Source organism: Schistocerca cancellata, unplaced genomic scaffold (assembly GCF_023864275.1).
Source record: "Schistocerca cancellata isolate TAMUIC-IGC-003103 unplaced genomic scaffold, iqSchCanc2.1 HiC_scaffold_930, whole genome shotgun sequence".
NCBI lineage: Eukaryota > Metazoa > Arthropoda > Insecta > Orthoptera > Acrididae > Schistocerca > Schistocerca cancellata.
This window is the reverse complement of record NW_026046938.1, coordinates 18038-38470: the sequence shown is the minus strand read 5'-3', so window position 1 is coordinate 38470 and position 20433 is coordinate 18038. Positions and strand designations below refer to the sequence as shown.

Here is a 20433-nt window from a genome sequence, read left to right as displayed (position 1 = left end):
CTGCCGCTCGGGTCGTGGTCCATATGACAGCGCAAGCACGACAAACGTCTGCGGGAGGAGACGAGACGAGACGAGACGAGACGACTAAGGAATAAATTCGTGGTTACAAATCAAATTTGGAACTCTACACTCCTACACAACAATAGGCGGTGACGTATTTCAGAAATCACCTGCCGATTCGTACTGTTTTGTCGTTTTCAAAGTCTTCTTGGCAAACTTGGTTAGCACATTCTCCCTCAAACTGAGTTAATTATTGCATTTTCGTACCATTACAGTAGTTTAAAAGGCTTAAGGAAGCATCTTTGTCACAACAGAAAGGTAGTTTGAAAATTGGGCTGGCGACATAACAAAAAAAAAAAAAACAGGAAGGGAGCCAACAGCACCCGGGTTTCCCAGGCGGTCACCCATCCAAGTACTAGCCGGGCCCGATGATGCTTAACTTCGGTGATCGGACGAGAACCGGTGTATTCATCATGGTATGGCCGTTGGCGCTCATCTAATGTAGGAGCACGGCAGAATTCGCGTTCGGCTTTTCTCCCAACACACAAAATGTTAGTTTTCGGCCGCATTTGACGAAAGCGCTTCCTTCCGCAACCGCCAGTTCCTCGAGGACGGCGCGGGGAGGCGCGCCCGGCGTCCCAGCAGAGTGACGGCCGAATTGGCGGGCGCACCGCCGCGTGTGTGAGACGCACTGCTGCTCGTTGCACCCCCTGTCATTCGCTGGGCGCGGTCAGCCTTCGACACTAGCGGAGGACGCATCTTGTCCCTGGTGTTCAGCGGAGGGCCTGTGCGGGGTGCGGCAGTGTCGTGCTGGAGGGCCCACTGGTAGCGATGTGGGCTTCCTCGCCTCGCCTCGCCTCGCCTCGCCTCACACCAGGTGTCTGCGTAGTTTGCAGTGCATTCGCACCATTCCTATCCCTGTCCCTGTCCTCCCGTCCCGACTTGTCCCGACTTTGCTCGACTGCCGCTCGCTGCCGCTCGGGTCGTGGTCCATATGACAGCGCAAGCACGACAAACGTCTGCGGGAGGAGACGAGACGAGACGAGACGAGACGACTAAGGAATAAATTCGTGGTTACAAATCAAATTTGGAACTCTACACTCCTACACAACAATAGGCGGTGACGTATTTCAGAAATCACCTGCCGATTCGTACTGTTTTGTCGTTTTCAAAGTCTTCTTGGCAAACTTGGTTAGCACATTCTCCCTCAAACTGAGTTAATTATTGCATTTTCGTACCATTACAGTAGTTTAAAAGGCTTAAGGAAGCATCTTTGTCACAACAGAAAGGTAGTTTGAAAATTGGGCTGGCGACATAACAAAAAAAAAAAAAAACAGGAAGGGAGCCAACAGCACCCGGGTTTCCCAGGCGGTCACCCATCCAAGTACTAGCCGGGCCCGATGATGCTTAACTTCGGTGATCGGACGAGAACCGGTGTATTCATCATGGTATGGCCGTTGGCGCTCATCTAATGTAGGAGCACGGCAGAATTCGCGTTCGGCTTTTCTCCCAACACACAAAATGTTAGTTTTCGGCCGCATTTGACGAAAGCGCTTCCTTCCGCAACCGCCAGTTCCTCGAGGACGGCGCGGGGAGGCGCGCCCGGCGTCCCAGCAGAGTGACGGCCGAATTGGCGGGCGCACCGCCGCGTGTGTGAGACGCACTGCTGCTCGTTGCACCCCCTGTCATTCGCTGGGCGCGGTCAGCCTTCGACACTAGCGGAGGACGCATCTTGTCCCTGGTGTTCAGCGGAGGGCCTGTGCGGGGTGCGGCAGTGTCGTGCTGGAGGGCCCACTGGTAGCGATGTGGGCTTCCTCGCCTCGCCTCGCCTCGCCTCGCCTCACACCAGGTGTCTGCGTAGTTTGCAGTGCATTCGCACCATTCCTATCCCTGTCCCTGTCCCCGTCCCGACTTGTCCCGACTTTGCTCGACTGCCGCTCGCTGCCGCTCGGGTCGTGGTCCATATGACAGCGCAAGCACGACAAACGTCTGCGGGACGAGACGAGACGAGACGAGACGAGACGACTAAGGAATAAATTCGTGGTTACAAATCAAATTTGGAACTCTACACTCCTACACAACAATAGGCGGTGACGTATTTCAGAAATCACCTGCCGATTCGTACTGTTTTGTCGTTTTCAAAGTCTTCTTGGCAAACTTGGTTAGCACATTCTCCCTCAAACTGAGTTAATTATTGCATTTTCGTACCATTACAGTAGTTTAAAAGGCTTAAGGAAGCATCTTTGTCACAACAGAAAGGTAGTTTGAAAATTGGGCTGGCGACATAACAAAAAAAAAAAAAACAGGAAGGGAGCCAACAGCACCCGGGTTTCCCAGGCGGTCACCCATCCAAGTACTAGCCGGGCCCGATGATGCTTAACTTCGGTGATCGGACGAGAACCGGTGTATTCATCATGGTATGGCCGTTGGCGCTCATCTAATGTAGGAGCACGGCAGAATTCGCGTTCGGCTTTTCTCCCAACACACAAAATGTTAGTTTTCGGCCGCATTTGACGAAAGCGCTTCCTTCCGCAACCGCCAGTTCCTCGAGGACGGCGCGGGGAGGCGCGCCCGGCGTCCCAGCAGAGTGACGGCCGAATTGGCGGGCGCACCGCCGCGTGTGTGAGACGCACTGCTGCTCGTTGCACCCCCTGTCATTCGCTGGGCGCGGTCAGCCTTCGACACTAGCGGAGGACGCATCTTGTCCCTGGTGTTCAGCGGAGGGCCTGTGCGGGGTGCGGCAGTGTCGTGCTGGAGGGCCCACTGGTAGCGATGTGGGCTTCCTCGCCTCGCCTCGCCTCGCCTCGCCTCACACCAGGTGTCTGCGTAGTTTGCAGTGCATTCGCACCATTCCTATCCCTGTCCCTGTCCCCGTCCCGACTTGTCCCGACTTTGCTCGACTGCCGCTCGCTGCCGCTCGGGTCGTGGTCCATATGACAGCGCAAGCACGACAAACGTCTGCGGGAGGAGACGAGACGAGACGAGACGAGACGACTAAGGAATAAATTCGTGGTTACAAATCAAATTTGGAACTCTACACTCCTACACAACAATAGGCGGTGACGTATTTCAGAAATCACCTGCCGATTCGTACTGTTTTGTCGTTTTCAAAGTCTTCTTGGCAAACTTGGTTAGCACATTCTCCCTCAAACTGAGTTAATTATTGCATTTTCGTACCATTACAGTAGTTTAAAAGGCTTAAGGAAGCATCTTTGTCACAACAGAAAGGTAGTTTGAAAATTGGGCTGGCGACATAACAAAAAAAAAAAAAACAGGAAGGGAGCCAACAGCACCCGGGTTTCCCAGGCGGTCACCCATCCAAGTACTAGCCGGGCCCGATGATGCTTAACTTCGGTGATCGGACGAGAACCGGTGTATTCATCATGGTATGGCCGTTGGCGCTCATCTAATGTAGGAGCACGGCAGAATTCGCGTTCGGCTTTTCTCCCAACACACAAAATGTTAGTTTTCGGCCGCATTTGACGAAAGCGCTTCCTTCCGCAACCGCCAGTTCCTCGAGGACGGCGCGGGGAGGCGCGCCCGGCGTCCCAGCAGAGTGACGGCCGAATTGGCGGGCGCACCGCCGCGTGTGTGAGACGCACTGCTGCTCGTTGCACCCCCTGTCATTCGCTGGGCGCGGTCAGCCTTCGACACTAGCGGAGGACGCATCTTGTCCCTGGTGTTCAGCGGAGGGCCTGTGCGGGGTGCGGCAGTGTCGTGCTGGAGGGCCCACTGGTAGCGATGTGGGCTTCCTCGCCTCGCCTCGCCTCGCCTCGCCTCACACCAGGTGTCTGCGTAGTTTGCAGTGCATTCGCACCATTCCTATCCCTGTCCCTGTCCCCGTCCCGACTTGTCCCGACTTTGCTCGACTGCCGCTCGCTGCCGCTCGGGTCGTGGTCCATATGACAGCGCAAGCACGACAAACGTCTGCGGGAGGAGACGAGACGAGACGAGACGAGACGACTAAGGAATAAATTCGTGGTTACAAATCAAATTTGGAACTCTACACTCCTACACAACAATAGGCGGTGACGTATTTCAGAAATCACCTGCCGATTCGTACTGTTTTGTCGTTTTCAAAGTCTTCTTGGCAAACTTGGTTAGCACATTCTCCCTCAAACTGAGTTAATTATTGCATTTTCGTACCATTACAGTAGTTTAAAAGGCTTAAGGAAGCATCTTTGTCACAACAGAAAGGTAGTTTGAAAATTGGGCTGGCGACATAACAAAAAAAAAAAAAACAGGAAGGGAGCCAACAGCACCCGGGTTTCCCAGGCGGTCACCCATCCAAGTACTAGCCGGGCCCGATGATGCTTAACTTCGGTGATCGGACGAGAACCGGTGTATTCATCATGGTATGGCCGTTGGCGCTCATCTAATGTAGGAGCACGGCAGAATTCGCGTTCGGCTTTTCTCCCAACACACAAAATGTTAGTTTTCGGCCGCATTTGACGAAAGCGCTTCCTTCCGCAACCGCCAGTTCCTCGAGGACGGCGCGGGGAGGCGCGCCCGGCGTCCCAGCAGAGTGACGGCCGAATTGGCGGGCGCACCGCCGCGTGTGTGAGACGCACTGCTGCTCGTTGCACCCCCTGTCATTCGCTGGGCGCGGTCAGCCTTCGACACTAGCGGAGGACGCATCTTGTCCCTGGTGTTCAGCGGAGGGCCTGTGCGGGGTGCGGCAGTGTCGTGCTGGAGGGCCCACTGGTAGCGATGTGGGCTTCCTCGCCTCGCCTCGCCTCGCCTCGCCTCACACCAGGTGTCTGCGTAGTTTGCAGTGCATTCGCACCATTCCTATCCCTGTCCCTGTCCCCGTCCCGACTTGTCCCGACTTTGCTCGACTGCCGCTCGCTGCCGCTCGGGTCGTGGTCCATATGACAGCGCAAGCACGACAAACGTCTGCGGGAGGAGACGAGACGAGACGAGACGAGACGACTAAGGAATAAATTCGTGGTTACAAATCAAATTTGGAACTCTACACTCCTACACAACAATAGGCGGTGACGTATTTCAGAAATCACCTGCCGATTCGTACTGTTTTGTCGTTTTCAAAGTCTTCTTGGCAAACTTGGTTAGCACATTCTCCCTCAAACTGAGTTAATTATTGCATTTTCGTACCATTACAGTAGTTTAAAAGGCTTAAGGAAGCATCTTTGTCACAACAGAAAGGTAGTTTGAAAATTGGGCTGGCGACATAACAAAAAAAAAAAAAAACAGGAAGGGAGCCAACAGCACCCGGGTTTCCCAGGCGGTCACCCATCCAAGTACTAGCCGGGCCCGATGATGCTTAACTTCGGTGATCGGACGAGAACCGGTGTATTCATCATGGTATGGCCGTTGGCGCTCATCTAATGTAGGAGCACGGCAGAATTCGCGTTCGGCTTTTCTCCCAACACACAAAATGTTAGTTTTCGGCCGCATTTGACGAAAGCGCTTCCTTCCGCAACCGCCAGTTCCTCGAGGACGGCGCGGGGAGGCGCGCCCGGCGTCCCAGCAGAGTGACGGCCGAATTGGCGGGCGCACCGCCGCGTGTGTGAGACGCACTGCTGCTCGTTGCACCCCCTGTCATTCGCTGGGCGCGGTCAGCCTTCGACACTAGCGGAGGACGCATCTTGTCCCTGGTGTTCAGCGGAGGGCCTGTGCGGGGTGCGGCAGTGTCGTGCTGGAGGGCCCACTGGTAGCGATGTGGGCTTCCTCGCCTCGCCTCGCCTCGCCTCGCCTCACACCAGGTGTCTGCGTAGTTTGCAGTGCATTCGCACCATTCCTATCCCTGTCCCTGTCCCCGTCCCGACTTGTCCCGACTTTGCTCGACTGCCGCTCGCTGCCGCTCGGGTCGTGGTCCATATGACAGCGCAAGCACGACAAACGTCTGCGGGAGGAGACGAGACGAGACGAGACGAGACGACTAAGGAATAAATTCGTGGTTACAAATCAAATTTGGAACTCTACACTCCTACACAACAATAGGCGGTGACGTATTTCAGAAATCACCTGCCGATTCGTACTGTTTTGTCGTTTTCAAAGTCTTCTTGGCAAACTTGGTTAGCACATTCTCCCTCAAACTGAGTTAATTATTGCATTTTCGTACCATTACAGTAGTTTAAAAGGCTTAAGGAAGCATCTTTGTCACAACAGAAAGGTAGTTTGAAAATTGGGCTGGCGACATAACAAAAAAAAAAAAAACAGGAAGGGAGCCAACAGCACCCGGGTTTCCCAGGCGGTCACCCATCCAAGTACTAGCCGGGCCCGATGATGCTTAACTTCGGTGATCGGACGAGAACCGGTGTATTCATCATGGTATGGCCGTTGGCGCTCATCTAATGTAGGAGCACGGCAGAATTCGCGTTCGGCTTTTCTCCCAACACACAAAATGTTAGTTTTCGGCCGCATTTGACGAAAGCGCTTCCTTCCGCAACCGCCAGTTCCTCGAGGACGGCGCGGGGAGGCGCGCCCGGCGTCCCAGCAGAGTGACGGCCGAATTGGCGGGCGCACCGCCGCGTGTGTGAGACGCACTGCTGCTCGTTGCACCCCCTGTCATTCGCTGGGCGCGGTCAGCCTTCGACACTAGCGGAGGACGCATCTTGTCCCTGGTGTTCAGCGGAGGGCCTGTGCGGGGTGCGGCAGTGTCGTGCTGGAGGGCCCACTGGTAGCGATGTGGGCTTCCTCGCCTCGCCTCGCCTCGCCTCGCCTCACACCAGGTGTCTGCGTAGTTTGCAGTGCATTCGCACCATTCCTATCCCTGTCCCTGTCCCCGTCCCGACTTGTCCCGACTTTGCTCGACTGCCGCTCGCTGCCGCTCGGGTCGTGGTCCATATGACAGCGCAAGCACGACAAACGTCTGCGGGAGGAGACGAGACGAGACGAGACGAGACGACTAAGGAATAAATTCGTGGTTACAAATCAAATTTGGAACTCTACACTCCTACACAACAATAGGCGGTGACGTATTTCAGAAATCACCTGCCGATTCGTACTGTTTTGTCGTTTTCAAAGTCTTCTTGGCAAACTTGGTTAGCACATTCTCCCTCAAACTGAGTTAATTATTGCATTTTCGTACCATTACAGTAGTTTAAAAGGCTTAAGGAAGCATCTTTGTCACAACAGAAAGGTAGTTTGAAAATTGGGCTGGCGACATAACAAAAAAAAAAAAAACAGGAAGGGAGCCAACAGCACCCGGGTTTCCCAGGCGGTCACCCATCCAAGTACTAGCCGGGCCCGATGATGCTTAACTTCGGTGATCGGACGAGAACCGGTGTATTCATCATGGTATGGCCGTTGGCGCTCATCTAATGTAGGAGCACGGCAGAATTCGCGTTCGGCTTTTCTCCCAACACACAAAATGTTAGTTTTCGGCCGCATTTGACGAAAGCGCTTCCTTCCGCAACCGCCAGTTCCTCGAGGACGGCGCGGGGAGGCGCGCCCGGCGTCCCAGCAGAGTGACGGCCGAATTGGCGGGCGCACCGCCGCGTGTGTGAGACGCACTGCTGCTCGTTGCACCCCCTGTCATTCGCTGGGCGCGGTCAGCCTTCGACACTAGCGGAGGACGCATCTTGTCCCTGGTGTTCAGCGGAGGGCCTGTGCGGGGTGCGGCAGTGTCGTGCTGGAGGGCCCACTGGTAGCGATGTGGGCTTCCTCGCCTCGCCTCGCCTCGCCTCGCCTCACACCAGGTGTCTGCGTAGTTTGCAGTGCATTCGCACCATTCCTATCCCTGTCCCTGTCCCCGTCCCGACTTGTCCCGACTTTGCTCGACTGCCGCTCGCTGCCGCTCGGGTCGTGGTCCATATGACAGCGCAAGCACGACAAACGTCTGCGGGAGGAGACGAGACGAGACGAGACGAGACGACTAAGGAATAAATTCGTGGTTACAAATCAAATTTGGAACTCTACACTCCTACACAACAATAGGCGGTGACGTATTTCAGAAATCACCTGCCGATTCGTACTGTTTTGTCGTTTTCAAAGTCTTCTTGGCAAACTTGGTTAGCACATTCTCCCTCAAACTGAGTTAATTATTGCATTTTCGTACCATTACAGTAGTTTAAAAGGCTTAAGGAAGCATCTTTGTCACAACAGAAAGGTAGTTTGAAAATTGGGCTGGCGACATAACAAAAAAAAAAAAAACAGGAAGGGAGCCAACAGCACCCGGGTTTCCCAGGCGGTCACCCATCCAAGTACTAGCCGGGCCCGATGATGCTTAACTTCGGTGATCGGACGAGAACCGGTGTATTCATCATGGTATGGCCGTTGGCGCTCATCTAATGTAGGAGCACGGCAGAATTCGCGTTCGGCTTTTCTCCCAACACACAAAATGTTAGTTTTCGGCCGCATTTGACGAAAGCGCTTCCTTCCGCAACCGCCAGTTCCTCGAGGACGGCGCGGGGAGGCGCGCCCGGCGTCCCAGCAGAGTGACGGCCGAATTGGCGGGCGCACCGCCGCGTGTGTGAGACGCACTGCTGCTCGTTGCACCCCCTGTCATTCGCTGGGCGCGGTCAGCCTTCGACACTAGCGGAGGACGCATCTTGTCCCTGGTGTTCAGCGGAGGGCCTGTGCGGGGTGCGGCAGTGTCGTGCTGGAGGGCCCACTGGTAGCGATGTGGGCTTCCTCGCCTCGCCTCGCCTCGCCTCGCCTCACACCAGGTGTCTGCGTAGTTTGCAGTGCATTCGCACCATTCCTATCCCTGTCCCTGTCCCCGTCCCGACTTGTCCCGACTTTGCTCGACTGCCGCTCGCTGCCGCTCGGGTCGTGGTCCATATGACAGCGCAAGCACGACAAACGTCTGCGGGAGGAGACGAGACGAGACGAGACGAGACGACTAAGGAATAAATTCGTGGTTACAAATCAAATTTGGAACTCTACACTCCTACACAACAATAGGCGGTGACGTATTTCAGAAATCACCTGCCGATTCGTACTGTTTTGTCGTTTTCAAAGTCTTCTTGGCAAACTTGGTTAGCACATTCTCCCTCAAACTGAGTTAATTATTGCATTTTCGTACCATTACAGTAGTTTAAAAGGCTTAAGGAAGCATCTTTGTCACAACAGAAAGGTAGTTTGAAAATTGGGCTGGCGACATAACAAAAAAAAAAAAAACAGGAAGGGAGCCAACAGCACCCGGGTTTCCCAGGCGGTCACCCATCCAAGTACTAGCCGGGCCCGATGATGCTTAACTTCGGTGATCGGACGAGAACCGGTGTATTCATCATGGTATGGCCGTTGGCGCTCATCTAATGTAGGAGCACGGCAGAATTCGCGTTCGGCTTTTCTCCCAACACACAAAATGTTAGTTTTCGGCCGCATTTGACGAAAGCGCTTCCTTCCGCAACCGCCAGTTCCTCGAGGACGGCGCGGGGAGGCGCGCCCGGCGTCCCAGCAGAGTGACGGCCGAATTGGCGGGCGCACCGCCGCGTGTGTGAGACGCACTGCTGCTCGTTGCACCCCCTGTCATTCGCTGGGCGCGGTCAGCCTTCGACACTAGCGGAGGACGCATCTTGTCCCTGGTGTTCAGCGGAGGGCCTGTGCGGGGTGCGGCAGTGTCGTGCTGGAGGGCCCACTGGTAGCGATGTGGGCTTCCTCGCCTCGCCTCGCCTCGCCTCGCCTCACACCAGGTGTCTGCGTAGTTTGCAGTGCATTCGCACCATTCCTATCCCTGTCCCTGTCCCCGTCCCGACTTGTCCCGACTTTGCTCGACTGCCGCTCGCTGCCGCTCGGGTCGTGGTCCATATGACAGCGCAAGCACGACAAACGTCTGCGGGAGGAGACGAGACGAGACGAGACGAGACGACTAAGGAATAAATTCGTGGTTACAAATCAAATTTGGAACTCTACACTCCTACACAACAATAGGCGGTGACGTATTTCAGAAATCACCTGCCGATTCGTACTGTTTTGTCGTTTTCAAAGTCTTCTTGGCAAACTTGGTTAGCACATTCTCCCTCAAACTGAGTTAATTATTGCATTTTCGTACCATTACAGTAGTTTAAAAGGCTTAAGGAAGCATCTTTGTCACAACAGAAAGGTAGTTTGAAAATTGGGCTGGCGACATAACAAAAAAAAAAAAAACAGGAAGGGAGCCAACAGCACCCGGGTTTCCCAGGCGGTCACCCATCCAAGTACTAGCCGGGCCCGATGATGCTTAACTTCGGTGATCGGACGAGAACCGGTGTATTCATCATGGTATGGCCGTTGGCGCTCATCTAATGTAGGAGCACGGCAGAATTCGCGTTCGGCTTTTCTCCCAACACACAAAATGTTAGTTTTCGGCCGCATTTGACGAAAGCGCTTCCTTCCGCAACCGCCAGTTCCTCGAGGACGGCGCGGGGAGGCGCGCCCGGCGTCCCAGCAGAGTGACGGCCGAATTGGCGGGCGCACCGCCGCGTGTGTGAGACGCACTGCTGCTCGTTGCACCCCCTGTCATTCGCTGGGCGCGGTCAGCCTTCGACACTAGCGGAGGACGCATCTTGTCCCTGGTGTTCAGCGGAGGGCCTGTGCGGGGTGCGGCAGTGTCGTGCTGGAGGGCCCACTGGTAGCGATGTGGGCTTCCTCGCCTCGCCTCGCCTCGCCTCGCCTCACACCAGGTGTCTGCGTAGTTTGCAGTGCATTCGCACCATTCCTATCCCTGTCCCTGTCCCCGTCCCGACTTGTCCCGACTTTGCTCGACTGCCGCTCGCTGCCGCTCGGGTCGTGGTCCATATGACAGCGCAAGCACGACAAACGTCTGCGGGAGGAGACGAGACGAGACGAGACGAGACGACTAAGGAATAAATTCGTGGTTACAAATCAAATTTGGAACTCTACACTCCTACACAACAATAGGCGGTGACGTATTTCAGAAATCACCTGCCGATTCGTACTGTTTTGTCGTTTTCAAAGTCTTCTTGGCAAACTTGGTTAGCACATTCTCCCTCAAACTGAGTTAATTATTGCATTTTCGTACCATTACAGTAGTTTAAAAGGCTTAAGGAAGCATCTTTGTCACAACAGAAAGGTAGTTTGAAAATTGGGCTGGCGACATAACAAAAAAAAAAAAAACAGGAAGGGAGCCAACAGCACCCGGGTTTCCCAGGCGGTCACCCATCCAAGTACTAGCCGGGCCCGATGATGCTTAACTTCGGTGATCGGACGAGAACCGGTGTATTCATCATGGTATGGCCGTTGGCGCTCATCTAATGTAGGAGCACGGCAGAATTCGCGTTCGGCTTTTCTCCCAACACACAAAATGTTAGTTTTCGGCCGCATTTGACGAAAGCGCTTCCTTCCGCAACCGCCAGTTCCTCGAGGACGGCGCGGGGAGGCGCGCCCGGCGTCCCAGCAGAGTGACGGCCGAATTGGCGGGCGCACCGCCGCGTGTGTGAGACGCACTGCTGCTCGTTGCACCCCCTGTCATTCGCTGGGCGCGGTCAGCCTTCGACACTAGCGGAGGACGCATCTTGTCCCTGGTGTTCAGCGGAGGGCCTGTGCGGGGTGCGGCAGTGTCGTGCTGGAGGGCCCACTGGTAGCGATGTGGGCTTCCTCGCCTCGCCTCGCCTCGCCTCGCCTCACACCAGGTGTCTGCGTAGTTTGCAGTGCATTCGCACCATTCCTATCCCTGTCCCTGTCCCCGTCCCGACTTGTCCCGACTTTGCTCGACTGCCGCTCGCTGCCGCTCGGGTCGTGGTCCATATGACAGCGCAAGCACGACAAACGTCTGCGGGAGGAGACGAGACGAGACGAGACGAGACGACTAAGGAATAAATTCGTGGTTACAAATCAAATTTGGAACTCTACACTCCTACACAACAATAGGCGGTGACGTATTTCAGAAATCACCTGCCGATTCGTACTGTTTTGTCGTTTTCAAAGTCTTCTTGGCAAACTTGGTTAGCACATTCTCCCTCAAACTGAGTTAATTATTGCATTTTCGTACCATTACAGTAGTTTAAAAGGCTTAAGGAAGCATCTTTGTCACAACAGAAAGGTAGTTTGAAAATTGGGCTGGCGACATAACAAAAAAAAAAAAAACAGGAAGGGAGCCAACAGCACCCGGGTTTCCCAGGCGGTCACCCATCCAAGTACTAGCCGGGCCCGATGATGCTTAACTTCGGTGATCGGACGAGAACCGGTGTATTCATCATGGTATGGCCGTTGGCGCTCATCTAATGTAGGAGCACGGCAGAATTCGCGTTCGGCTTTTCTCCCAACACACAAAATGTTAGTTTTCGGCCGCATTTGACGAAAGCGCTTCCTTCCGCAACCGCCAGTTCCTCGAGGACGGCGCGGGGAGGCGCGCCCGGCGTCCCAGCAGAGTGACGGCCGAATTGGCGGGCGCACCGCCGCGTGTGTGAGACGCACTGCTGCTCGTTGCACCCCCTGTCATTCGCTGGGCGCGGTCAGCCTTCGACACTAGCGGAGGACGCATCTTGTCCCTGGTGTTCAGCGGAGGGCCTGTGCGGGGTGCGGCAGTGTCGTGCTGGAGGGCCCACTGGTAGCGATGTGGGCTTCCTCGCCTCGCCTCGCCTCGCCTCGCCTCACACCAGGTGTCTGCGTAGTTTGCAGTGCATTCGCACCATTCCTATCCCTGTCCCTGTCCCCGTCCCGACTTGTCCCGACTTTGCTCGACTGCCGCTCGCTGCCGCTCGGGTCGTGGTCCATATGACAGCGCAAGCACGACAAACGTCTGCGGGAGGAGACGAGACGAGACGAGACGAGACGACTAAGGAATAAATTCGTGGTTACAAATCAAATTTGGAACTCTACACTCCTACACAACAATAGGCGGTGACGTATTTCAGAAATCACCTGCCGATTCGTACTGTTTTGTCGTTTTCAAAGTCTTCTTGGCAAACTTGGTTAGCACATTCTCCCTCAAACTGAGTTAATTATTGCATTTTCGTACCATTACAGTAGTTTAAAAGGCTTAAGGAAGCATCTTTGTCACAACAGAAAGGTAGTTTGAAAATTGGGCTGGCGACATAACAAAAAAAAAAAAAAACAGGAAGGGAGCCAACAGCACCCGGGTTTCCCAGGCGGTCACCCATCCAAGTACTAGCCGGGCCCGATGATGCTTAACTTCGGTGATCGGACGAGAACCGGTGTATTCATCATGGTATGGCCGTTGGCGCTCATCTAATGTAGGAGCACGGCAGAATTCGCGTTCGGCTTTTCTCCCAACACACAAAATGTTAGTTTTCGGCCGCATTTGACGAAAGCGCTTCCTTCCGCAACCGCCAGTTCCTCGAGGACGGCGCGGGGAGGCGCGCCCGGCGTCCCAGCAGAGTGACGGCCGAATTGGCGGGCGCACCGCCGCGTGTGTGAGACGCACTGCTGCTCGTTGCACCCCCTGTCATTCGCTGGGCGCGGTCAGCCTTCGACACTAGCGGAGGACGCATCTTGTCCCTGGTGTTCAGCGGAGGGCCTGTGCGGGGTGCGGCAGTGTCGTGCTGGAGGGCCCACTGGTAGCGATGTGGGCTTCCTCGCCTCGCCTCGCCTCGCCTCGCCTCACACCAGGTGTCTGCGTAGTTTGCAGTGCATTCGCACCATTCCTATCCCTGTCCCTGTCCCCGTCCCGACTTGTCCCGACTTTGCTCGACTGCCGCTCGCTGCCGCTCGGGTCGTGGTCCATATGACAGCGCAAGCACGACAAACGTCTGCGGGAGGAGACGAGACGAGACGAGACGAGACGACTAAGGAATAAATTCGTGGTTACAAATCAAATTTGGAACTCTACACTCCTACACAACAATAGGCGGTGACGTATTTCAGAAATCACCTGCCGATTCGTACTGTTTTGTCGTTTTCAAAGTCTTCTTGGCAAACTTGGTTAGCACATTCTCCCTCAAACTGAGTTAATTATTGCATTTTCGTACCATTACAGTAGTTTAAAAGGCTTAAGGAAGCATCTTTGTCACAACAGAAAGGTAGTTTGAAAATTGGGCTGGCGACATAACAAAAAAAAAAAAAACAGGAAGGGAGCCAACAGCACCCGGGTTTCCCAGGCGGTCACCCATCCAAGTACTAGCCGGGCCCGATGATGCTTAACTTCGGTGATCGGACGAGAACCGGTGTATTCATCATGGTATGGCCGTTGGCGCTCATCTAATGTAGGAGCACGGCAGAATTCGCGTTCGGCTTTTCTCCCAACACACAAAATGTTAGTTTTCGGCCGCATTTGACGAAAGCGCTTCCTTCCGCAACCGCCAGTTCCTCGAGGACGGCGCGGGGAGGCGCGCCCGGCGTCCCAGCAGAGTGACGGCCGAATTGGCGGGCGCACCGCCGCGTGTGTGAGACGCACTGCTGCTCGTTGCACCCCCTGTCATTCGCTGGGCGCGGTCAGCCTTCGACACTAGCGGAGGACGCATCTTGTCCCTGGTGTTCAGCGGAGGGCCTGTGCGGGGTGCGGCAGTGTCGTGCTGGAGGGCCCACTGGTAGCGATGTGGGCTTCCTCGCCTCGCCTCGCCTCGCCTCGCCTCACACCAGGTGTCTGCGTAGTTTGCAGTGCATTCGCACCATTCCTATCCCTGTCCCTGTCCCCGTCCCGACTTGTCCCGACTTTGCTCGACTGCCGCTCGCTGCCGCTCGGGTCGTGGTCCATATGACAGCGCAAGCACGACAAACGTCTGCGGGAGGAGACGAGACGAGACGAGACGAGACGACTAAGGAATAAATTCGTGGTTACAAATCAAATTTGGAACTCTACACTCCTACACAACAATAGGCGGTGACGTATTTCAGAAATCACCTGCCGATTCGTACTGTTTTGTCGTTTTCAAAGTCTTCTTGGCAAACTTAGTTAGCACATTCTCCCTCAAACTGAGTTAATTATTGCATTTTCGTACCATTACAGTAGTTTAAAAGGCTTAAGGAAGCATCTTTGTCACAACAGAAAGGTAGTTTGAAAATTGGGCTGGCGACATAACAAAAAAAAAAAAAAACAGGAAGGGAGCCAACAGCACCCGGGTTTCCCAGGCGGTCACCCATCCAAGTACTAGCCGGGCCCGATGATGCTTAACTTCGGTGATCGGACGAGAACCGGTGTATTCATCATGGTATGGCCGTTGGCGCTCATCTAATGTAGGAGCACGGCAGAATTCGCGTTCGGCTTTTCTCCCAACACACAAAATGTTAGTTTTCGGCCGCATTTGACGAAAGCGCTTCCTTCCGCAACCGCCAGTTCCTCGAGGACGGCGCGGGGAGGCGCGCCCGGCGTCCCAGCAGAGTGACGGCCGAATTGGCGGGCGCACCGCCGCGTGTGTGAGACGCACTGCTGCTCGTTGCACCCCCTGTCATTCGCTGGGCGCGGTCAGCCTTCGACACTAGCGGAGGACGCATCTTGTCCCTGGTGTTCAGCGGAGGGCCTGTGCGGGGTGCGGCAGTGTCGTGCTGGAGGGCCCACTGGTAGCGATGTGGGCTTCCTCGCCTCGCCTCGCCTCGCCTCGCCTCACACCAGGTGTCTGCGTAGTTTGCAGTGCATTCGCACCATTCCTATCCCTGTCCCTGTCCCCGTCCCGACTTGTCCCGACTTTGCTCGACTGCCGCTCGCTGCCGCTCGGGTCGTGGTCCATATGACAGCGCAAGCACGACAAACGTCTGCGGGAGGAGACGAGACGAGACGAGACGAGACGACTAAGGAATAAATTCGTGGTTACAAATCAAATTTGGAACTCTACACTCCTACACAACAATAGGCGGTGACGTATTTCAGAAATCACCTGCCGATTCGTACTGTTTTGTCGTTTTCAAAGTCTTCTTGGCAAACTTGGTTAGCACATTCTCCCTCAAACTGAGTTAATTATTGCATTTTCGTACCATTACAGTAGTTTAAAAGGCTTAAGGAAGCATCTTTGTCACAACAGAAAGGTAGTTTGAAAATTGGGCTGGCGACATAACAAAAAAAAAAAAAACAGGAAGGGAGCCAACAGCACCCGGGTTTCCCAGGCGGTCACCCATCCAAGTACTAGCCGGGCCCGATGATGCTTAACTTCGGTGATCGGACGAGAACCGGTGTATTCATCATGGTATGGCCGTTGGCGCTCATCTAATGTAGGAGCACGGCAGAATTCGCGTTCGGCTTTTCTCCCAACACACAAAATGTTAGTTTTCGGCCGCATTTGACGAAAGCGCTTCCTTCCGCAACCGCCAGTTCCTCGAGGACGGCGCGGGGAGGCGCGCCCGGCGTCCCAGCAGAGTGACGGCCGAATTGGCGGGCGCACCGCCGCGTGTGTGAGACGCACTGCTGCTCGTTGCACCCCCTGTCATTCGCTGGGCGCGGTCAGCCTTCGACACTAGCGGAGGACGCATCTTGTCCCTGGTGTTCAGCGGAGGGCCTGTGCGGGGTGCGGCAGTGTCGTGCTGGAGGGCCCACTGGTAGCGATGTGGGCTTCCTCGCCTCGCCTCGCCTCGCCTCGCCTCACACCAGGTGTCTGCGTAGTTTGCAGTGCATTCGCACCATTCCTATCCCTGTCCCTGTCCCCGTCCCGACTTGTCCCGACTTTGCTCGACTGCCGCTCGCTGCCGCTCGGGTCGTGGTCCATATGACAGCGCAAGCACGACAAACGTCTGCGGGAGGAGACGAGACGAGACGAGACGAGACGACTAAGGAATAAATTCGTGGTTACAAATCAAATTTGGAACTCTACACTCCTACACAACAATAGGCGGTGACGTATTTCAGAAATCACCTGCCGATTCGTACTGTTTTGTCGTTTTCAAAGTCTTCTTGGCAAACTTGGTTAGCACATTCTCCCTCAAACTGAGTTAATTATTGCATTTTCGTACCATTACAGTAGTTTAAAAGGCTTAAGGAAGCATCTTTGTCACAACAGAAAGGTAGTTTGAAAATTGGGCTGGCGACATAACAAAAAAAAAAAAACAGGAAGGGAGCCAACAGCACCCGGGTTTCCCAGGCGGTCACCCATCCAAGTACTAGCCGGGCCCGATGATGCTTAACTTCGGTGATCGGACGAGAACCGGTGTATTCATCATGGTATGGCCGTTGGCGCTCATCTAATGTAGGAGCACGGCAGAATTCGCGTTCGGCTTTTCTCCCAACACACAAAATGTTAGTTTTCGGCCGCATTTGACGAAAGCGCTTCCTTCCGCAACCGCCAGTTCCTCGAGGACGGCGCGGGGAGGCGCGCCCGGCGTCCCAGCAGAGTGACGGCCGAATTGGCGGGCGCACCGCCGCGTGTGTGAGACGCACTGCTGCTCGTTGCACCCCCTGTCATTCGCTGGGCGCGGTCAGCCTTCGACACTAGCGGAGGACGCATCTTGTCCCTGGTGTTCAGCGGAGGGCCTGTGCGGGGTGCGGCAGTGTCGTGCTGGAGGGCCCACTGGTAGCGATGTGGGCTTCCTCGCCTCGCCTCGCCTCGCCTCGCCTCACACCAGGTGTCTGCGTAGTTTGCAGTGCATTCGCACCATTCCTATCCCTGTCCCTGTCCCCGTCCCGACTTGTCCCGACTTTGCTCGACTGCCGCTCGCTGCCGCTCGGGTCGTGGTCCATATGACAGCGCAAGCACGACAAACGTCTGCGGGAGGAGACGAGACGAGACGAGACGAGACGACTAAGGAATAAATTCGTGGTTACAAATCAAATTTGGAACTCTACACTCCTACACAACAATAGGCGGTGACGTATTTCAGAAATCACCTGCCGATTCGTACTGTTTTGTCGTTTTCAAAGTCTTCTTGGCAAACTTGGTTAGCACATTCTCCCTCAAACTGAGTTAATTATTGCATTTTCGTACCATTACAGTAGTTTAAAAGGCTTAAGGAAGCATCTTTGTCACAACAGAAAGGTAGTTTGAAAATTGGGCTGGCGACATAACAAAAAAAAAAAAAACAGGAAGGGAGCCAACAGCACCCGGGTTTCCCAGGCGGTCACCCATCCAAGTACTAGCCGGGCCCGATGATGCTTAACTTCGGTGATCGGACGAGAACCGGTGTATTCATCATGGTATGGCCGTTGGCGCTCATCTAATGTAGGAGCACGGCAGAATTCGCGTTCGGCTTTTCTCCCAACACACAAAATGTTAGTTTTCGGCCGCATTTGACGAAAGCGCTTCCTTCCGCAACCGCCAGTTCCTCGAGGACGGCGCGGGGAGGCGCGCCCGGCGTCCCAGCAGAGTGACGGCCGAATTGGCGGGCGCACCGCCGCGTGTGTGAGACGCACTGCTGCTCGTTGCACCCCCTGTCATTCGCTGGGCGCGGTCAGCCTTCGACACTAGCGGAGGACGCATCTTGTCCCTGGTGTTCAGCGGAGGGCCTGTGCGGGGTGCGGCAGTGTCGTGCTGGAGGGCCCACTGGTAGCGATGTGGGCTTCCTCGCCTCGCCTCGCCTCGCCTCGCCTCACACCAGGTGTCTGCGTAGTTTGCAGTGCATTCGCACCATTCCTATCCCTGTCCCTGTCCCCGTCCCGACTTGTCCCGACTTTGCTCGACTGCCGCTCGCTGCCGCTCGGGTCGTGGTCCATATGACAGCGCAAGCACGACAAACGTCTGCGGGAGGAGACGAGACGAGACGAGACGAGACGACTAAGGAATAAATTCGTGGTTACAAATCAAATTTGGAACTCTACACTCCTACACAACAATAGGCGGTGACGTATTTCAGAAATCACCTGCCGATTCGTACTGTTTTGTCGTTTTCAAAGTCTTCTTGGCAAACTTGGTTAGCACATTCTCCCTCAAACTGAGTTAATTATTGCATTTTCGTACCATTACAGTAGTTTAAAAGGCTTAAGGAAGCATCTTTGTCACAACAGAAAGGTAGTTTGAAAATTGGGCTGGCGACATAACAAAAAAAAAAAAAACAGGAAGGGAGCCAACAGCACCCGGGTTTCCCAGGCGGTCACCCATCCAAGTACTAGCCGGGCCCGATGATGCTTAACTTCGGTGATCGGACGAGAACCGGTGTATTCATCATGGTATGGCCGTTGGCGCTCATCTAATGTAGGAGCACGGCAGAATTCGCGTTCGGCTTTTCTCCCAACACACAAAATGTTAGTTTTCGGCCGCATTTGACGAAAGCGCTTCCTTCCGCAACCGCCAGTTCCTCGAGGACGGCGCGGGGAGGCGCGCCCGGCGTCCCAGCAGAGTGACGGCCGAATTGGCGGGCGCACCGCCGCGTGTGTGAGACGCACTGCTGCTCGTTGCACCCCCTGTCATTCGCTGGGCGCGGTCAGCCTTCGACACTAGCGGAGGACGCATCTTGTCCCTGGTGTTCAGCGGAGGGCCTGTGCGGGGTGCGGCAGTGTCGTGCTGGAGGGCCCACTGGTAGCGATGTGGGCTTCCTCGCCTCGCCTCGCCTCGCCTCGCCTCACACCAGGTGTCTGCGTAGTTTGCAGTGCATTCGCACCATTCCTATCCCTGTCCCTGTCCCCGTCCCGACTTGTCCCGACTTTGCTCGACTGCCGCTCGCTGCCGCTCGGGTCGTGGTCCATATGACAGCGCAAGCACGACAAACGTCTGCGGGAGGAGACGAGACGAGACGAGACGAGACGACTAAGGAATAAATTCGTGGTTACAAATCAAATTTGGAACTCTACACTCCTACACAACAATAGGCGGTGACGTATTTCAGAAATCACCTGCCGATTCGTACTGTTTTGTCGTTTTCAAAGTCTTCTTGGCAAACTTGGTTAGCACATTCTCCCTCAAACTGAGTTAATTATTGCATTTTCGTACCATTACAGTAGTTTAAAAGGCTTAAGGAAGCATCTTTGTCACAACAGAAAGGTAGTTTGAAAATTGGGCTGGCGACATAACAAAAAAAAAAAAACAGGAAGGGAGCCAACAGCACCCGGGTTTCCCAGGCGGTCACCCATCCAAGTACTAGCCGGGCCCGATGATGCTTAACTTCGGTGATCGGACGAGAACCGGTGTATTCATCATGGTATGGCCGTTGGCGCTCATCTAATGTAGGAGCACGGCAGAATTCGCGTTCGGCTTTTCTCCCAACACACAAAATGTTAGTTTTCGGCCGCATTTGACGAAAGCGCTTCCTTCCGCAACCGCCAGTTCCTCGAGGACGGCGCGGGGAGGCGCGCCCGGCGTCCCAGCAGAGTGACGGCCGAATTGGCGGGCGCACCGCCGCGTGTGTGAGACGCACTGCTGCTCGTTGCACCCCCTGTCATTCGCTGGGCGCGGTCAGCCTTCGACACTAGCGGAGGACGCATCTTGTCCCTGGTGTTCAGCGGAGGGCCTGTGCGGGGTGCGGCAGTGTCGTGCTGGAGGGCCCACTGGTAGCGATGTGGGCTTCCTCGCCTCGCCTCGCCTCGCCTCGCCTCACACCAGGTGTCTGCGTAGTTTGCAGTGCATTCGCACCATTCCTATCCCTGTCCCTGTCCCCGTCCCGACTTGTCCCGACTTTGCTCGACTGCCGCTCGCTGCCGCTCGGGTCGTGGTCCATATGACAGCGCAAGCACGACAAACGTCTGCGGGAGGAGACGAGACGAGACGAGACGAG

General features: G+C 55.0%; 21 non-coding genes across 21 annotated transcripts; all 21 read right to left on the bottom strand.

The window, feature by feature from the left end:
- Positions 1-371: 371 nt before the first annotated feature.
- Positions 372-490, bottom strand: LOC126149475 (5S ribosomal RNA). Its single transcript, XR_007530916.1, has one exon. It is a non-coding gene; the product is annotated as a 5S ribosomal RNA (ribosomal RNA).
- An 853-nt stretch (positions 491-1343) lies between these two features.
- On the bottom strand, positions 1344-1462 carry LOC126149474 (5S ribosomal RNA). The gene has a single exon (XR_007530915.1). It is a non-coding gene; the product is annotated as a 5S ribosomal RNA (ribosomal RNA).
- Positions 1463-2312: 850 nt separating this feature from the next.
- Positions 2313-2431, bottom strand: LOC126149473 (5S ribosomal RNA). The gene has a single exon (XR_007530914.1). It is a non-coding gene; the product is annotated as a 5S ribosomal RNA (ribosomal RNA).
- Positions 2432-3281: 850 nt separating this feature from the next.
- Positions 3282-3400, bottom strand: LOC126149472 (5S ribosomal RNA). Its single transcript, XR_007530913.1, has one exon. It is a non-coding gene; the product is annotated as a 5S ribosomal RNA (ribosomal RNA).
- Positions 3401-4250: 850 nt separating this feature from the next.
- On the bottom strand, positions 4251-4369 carry LOC126149471 (5S ribosomal RNA). The gene has a single exon (XR_007530912.1). It is a non-coding gene; the product is annotated as a 5S ribosomal RNA (ribosomal RNA).
- Positions 4370-5220: 851 nt separating this feature from the next.
- LOC126149469 (5S ribosomal RNA) lies at positions 5221-5339 on the bottom strand. The gene has a single exon (XR_007530910.1). It is a non-coding gene; the product is annotated as a 5S ribosomal RNA (ribosomal RNA).
- Positions 5340-6189: 850 nt separating this feature from the next.
- On the bottom strand, positions 6190-6308 carry LOC126149468 (5S ribosomal RNA). The gene has a single exon (XR_007530909.1). It is a non-coding gene; the product is annotated as a 5S ribosomal RNA (ribosomal RNA).
- Positions 6309-7158: 850 nt separating this feature from the next.
- LOC126149467 (5S ribosomal RNA) lies at positions 7159-7277 on the bottom strand. The gene has a single exon (XR_007530908.1). It is a non-coding gene; the product is annotated as a 5S ribosomal RNA (ribosomal RNA).
- Positions 7278-8127: 850 nt separating this feature from the next.
- On the bottom strand, positions 8128-8246 carry LOC126149466 (5S ribosomal RNA). Its single transcript, XR_007530907.1, has one exon. It is a non-coding gene; the product is annotated as a 5S ribosomal RNA (ribosomal RNA).
- Positions 8247-9096: 850 nt separating this feature from the next.
- LOC126149465 (5S ribosomal RNA) lies at positions 9097-9215 on the bottom strand. Its single transcript, XR_007530906.1, has one exon. It is a non-coding gene; the product is annotated as a 5S ribosomal RNA (ribosomal RNA).
- An 850-nt stretch (positions 9216-10065) lies between these two features.
- LOC126149464 (5S ribosomal RNA) lies at positions 10066-10184 on the bottom strand. Its single transcript, XR_007530905.1, has one exon. It is a non-coding gene; the product is annotated as a 5S ribosomal RNA (ribosomal RNA).
- Positions 10185-11034: 850 nt separating this feature from the next.
- On the bottom strand, positions 11035-11153 carry LOC126149463 (5S ribosomal RNA). Its single transcript, XR_007530904.1, has one exon. It is a non-coding gene; the product is annotated as a 5S ribosomal RNA (ribosomal RNA).
- Positions 11154-12003: 850 nt separating this feature from the next.
- On the bottom strand, positions 12004-12122 carry LOC126149462 (5S ribosomal RNA). The gene has a single exon (XR_007530903.1). It is a non-coding gene; the product is annotated as a 5S ribosomal RNA (ribosomal RNA).
- An 851-nt stretch (positions 12123-12973) lies between these two features.
- LOC126149460 (5S ribosomal RNA) lies at positions 12974-13092 on the bottom strand. Its single transcript, XR_007530902.1, has one exon. It is a non-coding gene; the product is annotated as a 5S ribosomal RNA (ribosomal RNA).
- An 850-nt stretch (positions 13093-13942) lies between these two features.
- Positions 13943-14061, bottom strand: LOC126149459 (5S ribosomal RNA). Its single transcript, XR_007530901.1, has one exon. It is a non-coding gene; the product is annotated as a 5S ribosomal RNA (ribosomal RNA).
- An 851-nt stretch (positions 14062-14912) lies between these two features.
- Positions 14913-15031, bottom strand: LOC126149457 (5S ribosomal RNA). The gene has a single exon (XR_007530899.1). It is a non-coding gene; the product is annotated as a 5S ribosomal RNA (ribosomal RNA).
- Positions 15032-15881: 850 nt separating this feature from the next.
- On the bottom strand, positions 15882-16000 carry LOC126149456 (5S ribosomal RNA). Its single transcript, XR_007530898.1, has one exon. It is a non-coding gene; the product is annotated as a 5S ribosomal RNA (ribosomal RNA).
- An 849-nt stretch (positions 16001-16849) lies between these two features.
- On the bottom strand, positions 16850-16968 carry LOC126149455 (5S ribosomal RNA). Its single transcript, XR_007530897.1, has one exon. It is a non-coding gene; the product is annotated as a 5S ribosomal RNA (ribosomal RNA).
- Positions 16969-17818: 850 nt separating this feature from the next.
- LOC126149454 (5S ribosomal RNA) lies at positions 17819-17937 on the bottom strand. The gene has a single exon (XR_007530896.1). It is a non-coding gene; the product is annotated as a 5S ribosomal RNA (ribosomal RNA).
- An 850-nt stretch (positions 17938-18787) lies between these two features.
- LOC126149453 (5S ribosomal RNA) lies at positions 18788-18906 on the bottom strand. Its single transcript, XR_007530895.1, has one exon. It is a non-coding gene; the product is annotated as a 5S ribosomal RNA (ribosomal RNA).
- Positions 18907-19755: 849 nt separating this feature from the next.
- On the bottom strand, positions 19756-19874 carry LOC126149452 (5S ribosomal RNA). Its single transcript, XR_007530894.1, has one exon. It is a non-coding gene; the product is annotated as a 5S ribosomal RNA (ribosomal RNA).
- Positions 19875-20433: the final 559 nt, after the last annotated feature.